Raw genomic sequence first — 10,533 nt, forward strand, 5'->3', positions numbered from 1 at the left:
TAAACCAGCATCTGCAGTTCCTTCTTACACATAAAGAATAGCAATAAATTGGCAATTTTTATGTCGGCAGGCTGTGCCCAGTGCTTGGGTTCCAACTGTTTAAAAGCTATTTCAATAATTTGAGAAGATCAAATGCTGTTCACAAAATACTAAGTGATTAGTATGTAAAAGGCGTTCAAAGAAATATAGACAAGCTAAATAAATAGGCAATAATGTTATAGATGAATGTGGAATAATGTGGAGAAATTACACATTATTCTACATGTGAAAAACCGGGCGGGGCCAGGAGATCTGGAAACCTGGAAAAGAGACAGTTAAGTCAAGATAAAACATGGCTGATGAAGTTGCTGGAAAGTCAGCTGAGCAGCTCAAGGTGGAGAGGACAACAGCAAAACGGGCATTCTCTCGTCTTGTTAACAGCATCATTAGGAACCATGAAGAAATGTCTGAAGAGTTGCTCAGGAACAATTTCAACAAACTCATGCAGGAGGCCGAAAAAGTCATGGAAGCCAATGACGATGTGGAGGCTGGACTCATTGCAGAGCTGGAGGCGGAGCTGGACGCAGATGAAGAAACTGTGTTAACTGAACAGCAAAATGCCGACCTGGCAAAGACTGCAAAGGAGTGTGAGTCGAAACTAAAAGAGGTCAAAGGGCTCATCCAGGACACTCTATGGGCAAACTTTGGAAATGTTGAATTATCCACCTCACTACAGACAGCAGATGGTGCATGTGAACTTGCTGCTGCCACCGCACCATCAAATAGCAACCAAGAAGCATATGAATTCATGCTTAACCACCTGCAGAAACTGGTAGAGACTGCAAAGGAGACGTATAGTCGGTGGAAACGTTGGGTCCCTCTGGATGAGCAAGAGAGCTTCCAGAAACACCTAAGAACACTCGAGCTTCTCGTCCCCAAGCTGGTTTCCAGGAAGGCTGACTTCATACAGGCAAGAATAAAGAAGAACGCTGAAGGATTAGCACAAGCAGCGAATGCTTTCAATTATCCTTCACCAGCCATCAGACTGAGACCCACGGCCCTTCCTAAGTTTACTGGAAACAAGCGTGACTTTTATAGATGGAGGAAGGATTGGGAAGCACTGCAAAAGCAAGGTGAACCCACTGGATCAAATGAGGTGAAGAAGGTTCAATTGCTGGACAGTCTGGAGGACAAAATTACAAGAGACCTCCGCCTCACAAGTTATAACACTGCAGATGATATCTTTCGTGTCCTAGAGAACCGGTTTGGAAATCAAACAGCTATTGCTATTGAGATAGTGGAGGAGCTTCAGAGAATCCCACCTGTCAGAGGACATCAGCCACGTAAAATAGTGGAATTAATTCAAGTTGTGGAAAAGGCGCTTAAGGACTTGAGCGATCTCGGAGACACAGGCGCTATTAAAAATCCACTGATGACAAAATCAATTGAAACCAAGCTCCCAGAAACCCTCAAGAAGGAATGGCTGGTTTATGTAGCTGACAAGAGGAATGCTGTGGCACCAGAGAAACGGTTTGACAGTCTCTTGTCATTTCTCAAAGAGCAGGAGAGCATATACGAACAGCTCGAGCAACTGAGGGACGAGGAGCCGAGTAGAAAGGAAACTCGGACTGAACCAAGACATGCCAGAACCAAGTCTACCAAGTCAGGAAATGACCACACAAATTGTGTAGTCTGTGGTGACGTAAAGCATAAAAGAAAGCTGTACTTCTGCAAGCAGTTTCGAGGGCTAAAGCTGACAGAGAAAAGAGCTGCAGTAAAGAAGTTGGGAGCATGCAAAAAGTGTCTTGAAGTTCATGATGATGGTTCATACTGCAAACCTGCATATCTGTGTAAAAATCAAATCTGCAAGGATGAACAGACTCCTGAGCATCATTTTTATCTGTGCCCCAATTATGAGATGAGGAAAAGCAGTGTGGATCAGAGAAGGAGTAAATTTGGTCCAGAGGAAGATAAGGGCAAAAAGAAATATACAGTGGACCAAGAGGAGTTTTTCAGCAAACTTCCACCAGAGTTGGCAAAACAATGCCGAGATGTGTTCTCCAACACTGCATCAAGAGCCTTCAACACTGCAAAGCATCAGCCAAGCCTCCTAAAGGAAGGTGGACTGCAAGAGCATCCAGTGATTATGATGCTTCTGGAGGTCATAGCAAATGCTGGACAAAAGGTTGGGACATTAATTGACTTGGCTTCAGATACCAACTACATAACTCACAAGGCTGCGAGTAGACTGAACCTTAGGAGTGAAGACATCACGCTTATCGTCCATGGAGTTGGGGGGATGAAGGTCCACGTAGAGACGAGGCGCTACCTTCTAAAGATCCGAGTGAAGACTCCCAAGGGCACACTCAAGTCGCACCAGTTAGTTTGTTATGGATTGGACAGCATTGCAGATGTTCACAAACATGTGACAACACAGCAGCTGCAAAAGTTCTTTCCAGACGTCCCATTGAGGAACTTGTGAGACCAAAAGAGATACATTTGCTCCTAAGCCATAGAGAAGGTCAGCTAGCGCCTCAGAGGATTAGAACTGTTGGAGATCTCATTCTGTGGGATGGACCACTGGGAAAGACTGTTGGAGGTTGTCATCCTGAGCTGTTTGAGAAGCTTACCATGTCAGCCCACATGTCCAAAACACACTTCGCAAGATCAATGAGAGCAGCTGCTTTAAAGTATGAGGAGCTCACTGCCCCAGTCCCTGAGGAACTTTCACCAAACGGACAGGTCGCCGTCAAAGTTCAGAAGTCACGTACATCAACCGCCAATCGGGACTTCTTGGATTGGTGGAAGTGGGATAGCATTGGAGCAGCATGCGAGCCAAAGTGCGGGGGTTGCCGCTGTGGAAACTGCCAGCCAGGCGGAAAAGAAATGACTCTTGCTGAAGAGCGAGAGCTCGAAGTAGTAAGAGAAGGCCTCACCTACGTAACAGGAGACCGTCACAGTATAGACCCACATTGGCATGCTAGCTATCCTTGGTTGGAAGACCCAGCTTCTCTACCAAATAATAAAAGGACAGTGGAAGCCACATTTCTCAGGACGGAGAGGCAGCTATCCAGAGAACCTGAATGGAAAAGTGCCTACACAGCTCAGGTGCACGACATGGTGGACCGAAAGGCTGCAATCAAATTGTCCGAAGACATGATTGCAAACTGGAAGGGACCAGTGTGGTATGTGAGTCACCTTATTGCTCCAAACCCCCACTCTGTCACAACCCCAGTGAGACTAGTGTGGAACAGCAGCCAAAAGTGCAATGGTGTCAGCTTAAATGATTTGCTGATGAAAGGTCCAGACGTCCTCAACCAAATTCGCGCCGTCCTCCTCAGATTCAGAGGCGGAATCTATGCTGCTCTGGGAGACATAAAGAAGATGTATAACTCAGTCTGGTTGGAGGACCGTGAAGTACATTTACACAGATTCCTCTGGCGAGATTCCGAGGACGAGGAGCTGGGAGAGTATGCTATCACAAGAGTGAACATCGGAGACAAACCTGCGGGGTGCATTGCACAGTTGGCAATGCGTGAGACTGCTAATCTTCCTTCTTTTACCCACCTCAAGGATGAGCAGCAAGTACTCCAGAAAGACAGCTATGTTGACGACATCCTCACATCTCACAACAGCCTCGACCAGTTGAGAATCATCACAGCAAATGTGGAACGAATCCTAAAAGCTGGTGGGTTTGAGCTCAAGCCTTGGGTTCTGTCTGGCCAAAGTGGGAGGAAGGAGGACAGTGATGCTTTAAAGAAAAGCAAAACAAAGACCATGATCCTACTAAACCAAATGCATGATGATGATAACAAGGCTCTTGGTCTGGGCTACATTGTTGAAGAGGACATGCTCCACGTTATGGTGGGAATCAATTTCTCCAAGAGAAAGAAAAAGATGCGGCTTGGTCAAGGCCTTCTACAAGAGCAAATCAAAACTCAGACGCCAAATCCCCTAACAAGAAGAGAGCTTCTCAGCCAGGTAGCAGGGCTATATGACCCCATCGGCATAGTGGCTCCTGTTAAGCAAAAGGGAGCGATTCTAGTACGCAGAGCTTTCCAAGAAGCAAAAGAGGGAAGCTGTTCGGTCAGAGACACATGGGACATGGCACTCTCAGATGGACTCAGGGAGGATGCAATTAAGCTCTTTGAAGAGTACGTACAACTTGGAAAAGTCAAGTTCGTCAGGGCACTGACTCCCTCTTGCTCCGCAACTGAACCCTTGGGAATCACCTTTTCTGACGGAAGTGAGCACACCTACGGGGCGGTGATGTACCTGAGATGGGATTCAGACCATGGCCCAATTGTCAGACTTGTGGAATCCAAGGCCAAGTTAACTCCCTTGGACCACAGAGGAGACGCTGTTAAAGCAGAGATGTGCGGAGCAGTGTTCGCCTCACGCTTAAAGAAGTATTTTGGGCTACACAGTCAAATTCAAGTGGAGAAGTGGTATCATCTTGTGGATAGCCAAACAATCCTTGGTGCAATACAGCGAGAAAGCTACGGATTTCAGACATTCTTCGCCAATCGGATTGGAGAGATTCAAACAAGCACCAACATTCAGGACTGGCGGTGGATTCCTGGCCCACAAAACATCGCTGATGTAATCACCAGAGGTGCCAGCCCTCAAGACCTTGATCAGTATTCGGAGTGGCAAAATGGACCGAAGTTCCTGGTATTGCCTGTGAGTGAGTGGCCAATAAAATCAGCTAAAGAACTGGCTGCCACTGCCAGAGAGAACTTCAACAAGTTACAGAAGAAAGCTTTTGTTGCAGCACTATCAAGAGCCAAAGTAGAGAACCAAGAACCGGAACCAACAAACCCAAAGAGACCACTTGCAGGGTCAGCTATTCAGAACCTTGTTGATGTCAAGCGGTTCAGCATTCTAACACGACTGATCAAGACAGTCGCATGGATTTGGAGAGCAGCGAAGAGGTTTCTTGGCAAGAACAAAGCTCTAAACAATCCAAAGTGGGAGGCCATCTCTTTGACAGGAGTCATTACAATAAGAGAACAAGAAAATGCTCTAAAATACATTTTTTGTGCTGCGCAATTGGGCACAACTTTCCCAAGCACCACAACAGATCGACTGGTAGCCTATAAAGACCAAGTTCAAACCTAGACTTCAAAGTTTGACTTTAAAGCGTCGATCTCCCAAGTGGTTCCATTGGAAGATCGAGTGTGAGGTTTCAAGTCAAACTGAAATGAAAGAACAGGTGCAGAGAAATGTTCACTGTCAAGTCTTCTAATGTTTTTGCAGATTCCCCGCTTGAAAGGGATTTGATTTATCTACCCCGAAATGATGAACTGGATTCACTCAGACCAAACACTTCTTTTCCACCTTTTATTTTCTCCTTCTTTTATTTTGGCAGAGAATCGGCCCTGAGAGGGAGGGAGAGGGGATATATTATGCCCCCAGTTTATGGAGGTCGAGCAACAACAACAATCATAATTGTGCCACCCTCCCCCCGCTCGGTTGCTCCGCTCCCTTACCGGGTACCCCCGAGGCCGGTGATCAGTGATTGCTCAGCCCCCCCACTTTCAAAAACGTTCCATGGCCCCTGTTGTGTGCGCGTCTGTTGACAAGACAGCAGCATCCTATGGGCCTGTCCCAAATCCGGGAACTGGAACGGCGACTGCCAAAGTGGAACACACACAAACTCACATAAACACAAACACATCACAAAGGCGGGGGCCAGGGTAAGCGGGGGAGTCTAAAAAATTCCCACGGTGCAAAGCCAAGGTGATACAGACACACACCGCGATGAACAGGAAGGTTGGCGCTGTAATTAAGACAGCTAAAGCACAGTGTACGATAAGTCCTTTAAAAGAGGAGGGAGAAGGAGTGGAGGCAACATTTAAGAAGCCAGAGATACATGGCTGTGACGCTTGGCGGACATTTAACATTACCGGTCGGTTCCTTGGTTCTGAAAACTACTGCTTACCTTTTTTTCCCCCCAATGAACCAATGAAATTCACCGGTCAGCACCGGCTCCAACCTACGAGAACCTCCGACCTCCTGGCAACCCACTAGGACCTCCTTGCGATCCACCTACGGCTTGAGAATTCTCGCTACTCTTTCAACATGTTGAAAAATTCTCGGCGACCATAATGACGCCGTGACTAGTTCCCAAAATGTGGGAACTGCTAACGACCATGAAGGCGACTCCCCAGCAACCACCCGCGAACATGTGGCGACCATGTGGCAACTGGAAAGTCTCCTGCAGTCGCCAACAGGCACACACCTCCAAAGCATGGCCCCATGCACATTTACATTGAAAGACATAGACTGGGCAGTGAATGCCAAACAGTGTCACCCAGTTCAGCAAGTGAGGCCATATCCTGCTCCCGGCGGCAGTTGGAAATTAAGGATTTGCGGGAAATGGCTGACATGAGCGAGGCCGGCGAGCGGCAGGAGATGTTCAGGTGGAGAGCACTGGCAGATGTGAGCGGGGAACTGAGGCCAGTTCTCTGTGATGTCCGGATCCCAATGCTCAGCACCGTGTTTCGGAGTTGGCTAATGTTATTGATTTGTAATTAGCCTGATTTGTAATTAGTTAATAAAACCTTAATTTATTAATCCGGAATATCCAAGGGAATGAGAATAGTGTAATATTAAAATGACATGCAAGTGACATACAGCCCGGATAACCCATTATTTCCTTCAGTTAAATATTGGTCATTTGCCACCCAACTGTTATGTTTGTTTACCTCACTGACTATTTCTAAACCCCCCCCCCCCCCCCTCAATTCCTTTGACAGGTTGAACAGAAATGTCCCCAATCTCATTGTTTTATTAATTGAACACATAGATGAACATCCTCAAGGAGTGTAATCAGATGGAAACTGATTCAGATGTGATGTTTAAGAGCTTGTTCAAAGAAGGGGCATATTTTAAAGGAGTGACAGAAATACTTGCAGGGGAATGTGTGAGGAGATTATTATTTGTCTTTAGTTTTAGCTTGAACCAGGACATCTGAAGATTCAAAGTTTGATATTGTAATTGTGCTGATACTGACTCCAACCAACCACGTAATGAATATCATCCATTCCGGAGATTTTATTTTTCTGATGCCATTTAAACTTCACTTGGATTTCAATCACTTCAATGTAAAAGTAATTGGGAATGGGGAGCTTTGGAACAAAAATTTGCCCTCGGTACATATTAATTGTAATATAATAATGTATGCATGTTGGTAGGTGCAATCAAAACTTAGATCTTTATATCATTGTTGTGTTATGAATACCACAACAAATATTATATACTCTCAATATCACATTAAATAGAATATTATTGCTTAAATATATATTGTTATTGGACTTTGCATTTCAGAAGAGTCCCAGCTGAGAGGAAGATGGCAAAATACTGAAAATATTGGGGGTGAAAATGACTTCAGGACAGTTTGTGAGGAAAATGAAGGAAATGGTAACAGAATACATACAGCTGAGTGAGTATAATTTTATGGATGAGAAATTGTGTTCAAACAATTGATGACTTCTTTGACAAAGTAACTAGCATGTTAGATAACAAGGAAGCCAATGGATGTTGCGAATTTTGTGATACAAAATTTGTCCATGAAGTGCCCCATAAAGATTATTACATTAGATAAGCACCTGTGGACTTGAACGTTTAGGAAAGAACTGCAGATGCTGGAAAAATCAAAGAGACAAAAATGCTGGAGAAACTCAGTGGGTGAGGCAGCATCTATGGTCCAGCCAATGAACCTACAAACCTGTACATCTTTGGAGTGTGGGAGGAAGCCAAAGATTTCGGAGCAATTGAACCCACGTACAAACTCCATACATACAGCACCCGCAGTCGGGATCGAACCCAGAATTCCAATGCTGTAAGCGCTGTAAGGCAGTAACTCTACCGCTGCGCCACCGTGCCGCACCTTTTACATGCACTTTAAGAAGCTAAGCTCCAAAATGTACTTAGAAGAGGTTTGGCCTTTCACTAAATATCTGTAAGACAATTGTCCTCTACCAACCTGCCCCATTGCAGGACATTATTACCGATAATTAAGATGCGTAACAAGACCCAGGCCAATGTGGATTACTTCCCATGTCTTAGGAACCACTTTTCAGCAAGGCTGTCAGTAAAGGCAAAATTCAGAGATGCGCCCACATGGTCTTTGACTCTCTGAGGAGTTTTCAAAAAAATAAAGATCGTAGTCCCAGCACTAATCTAGTGATTTGCTGGGCACCAGTGATCCCTACTCTCCTGTATGTGCCAGAGGCTTGGATGACATACAAGTCAAAGCACTGAAGGAGTATTGCCAATGCTGCCTCTGCAAAATCCTCCTAATCCACTGGCAGGATTGGTATGTCCCTTTCCAGGCCAACACATACAGCAACAAGGCTCTGGTCAGACTCGGCTGGCATTTATAGGCAGGCTGTGCCGGACACCAGACTCCTATATTGAGTTTTGTCACGGCAGCAGATTTTCAGGAGGACATAGAAAAAGCTTCAGGTATTGTCAACAAACCCTTCCAGAAATGATGTAATAATTTGCAGGAATTCCTGTCTCATAACCATTCAAACTCAGTGGCTCCAGGCTCTCCTGTAGAAGCACAAAGACAATAGTGCAAGCAGTGGAAGGATTGCCTGGATTACAGGGTTTCAGCCACAGGGAGAGGTTGGATGGATTGTTTTACTTGGAACATTAAAGGTTGAGGGGAGATTTGATAGAAGTATATCAAATATGAGAGGCATAGATAGGGTAGATGGTCAGATCTTTTTCCCAGAGAGGAAATGTCCAACACTAGAGGGCATAGCTATAAGGTGAGAGGGGGAATGTTTGATGGATAAGTGCGGGGCAAGTATTTTAACAGAGGGTGGTTGGTCCTTGTATGCACTGCCAAGGGTGGTGGTGGTGGAGGCAGATACCATAGTGGTGTTTATGCAGCTTTTAGATAGGCACATGGAAGCTCAGGGAATAGAGGGATGTGGATCATACAATACAATACAATACAATACCTTTTATTTGTCATTTGAACCTCACATGAGGTTCAAACAAAATTTGGTTTCTGCAGCCATACAAGAAAAGAACCAAGACACACACCAACACAATTCACACAAACATCCATCACAGTGAGTCTCCTCCTCACTGTGATGGAAGGCAAAGTCTTGTCTCTCCCCTGTGCAGCCAGATGAGATCAGTTTAGCTACGCACTATGATTGGCACAAACATTGTGGGCTGAAGGGCCTGTTCCTATGCAGGCATCGATGTTCTATGATTGCACAATAATCCAGTCATTCCACACACCACTCCCTGCTCCCATCAGCCTAATTGGGAGAATATTTTCAGTGCAGATGGACCATTGTTGGAAAATATATTCAAAGACTGCTATACTGGCTGAGTGAGGCACAATTTGCACACTCACACCAGACCAGATGTAAAGCTGGTCTATTGCAAGTCCATGCCAGTGTGCTTCAAAAAGTACAGTCTGAACGGGATCATCTGGAAAAAAGTGGAGTGCAAGGGAAAATCAAGTAGAGTGATGAGCCACAACAAGAGTGGTTGTTCCCACAAGGGAAAAAAAATGTGCTGCTGCAGGAAGTCACACTGCATGGAAATGAATAACATTTGCTGCTTGTTTTGCAAGACTTGTTTGCAGTTAGCAGAATTGAAAGTGTTCGCAAAATTGGGCTGAATGAAAAACAAAAACAGTCAGCAATATCTGACCGTCAGTGTGTACAAAGGGCATGTTCTGTGGAGTCTGGCCTTCACCATTTTCCAAGCTAGAGTGGATAATATCTTGCAAGGGGTGGAGCATTGCCGGTATAACCAGATGATTTGTTGATTGCCTCAGGCATAGAAAAAGATCTTCTGATTTGCGTGAAATGTTCAGATCACTTGAACACAAGTTGAAGTTAAAGCAAAGCATAATGCATTTTTTTGTAAAGAGGAGTCTTGCTTTGAAGCTTAATGTCAATGACATACAATCAATGAAAAGTAGACACCATCACCAAAGGCGTCAAGGGCTCAAAATATAACACAGCCGAAATAATTCCTGGGGATGCTATTGAATGAAATGCAATCCCTTCCAGATTTTGATTGAAAGCATACACTGTGGACTCATTTGTTGAAAAAGAATGCGAAGTGGGTGTAGAACACGAAGCATAAAGTGCATATAAGTGCAAGATAACATTAGCAATTGAAATGTTTTTGTTCATCATGATACTACAACCAAAGTCACTGAAGTTGGCATGTGAAGTGTCAGGTTATGATATGGGAACAGTAATAAGTCATGTTATGGATGATTGGTAAGAGAAAACACAGTGCATAGCAAGGAACAAGGAACTGCAGATGCTGGAATCTTGAGCAAACAACAAAGTTTGTGTTAATCAAGACATATCCTTAAACCCAGTAAACCAATGCTAAGTAACTACTAACAAAATTAGGTCTCGGTTCAGCAATACCTACTTCAGTGGTATCAAGAATGCAAAGAAGGGCAATCATTCTTTCGCTGTACAACTACACAATACAGTACAGGTATTGAGAATTGAGTTTCAAATTATTTCAAAGATTTCAAGTCAGCCATTCAGACAG

This window comes from Amblyraja radiata, chromosome 2 (assembly GCF_010909765.2).
Source record: "Amblyraja radiata isolate CabotCenter1 chromosome 2, sAmbRad1.1.pri, whole genome shotgun sequence".
Lineage (NCBI taxonomy): Eukaryota > Metazoa > Chordata > Chondrichthyes > Rajiformes > Rajidae > Amblyraja > Amblyraja radiata.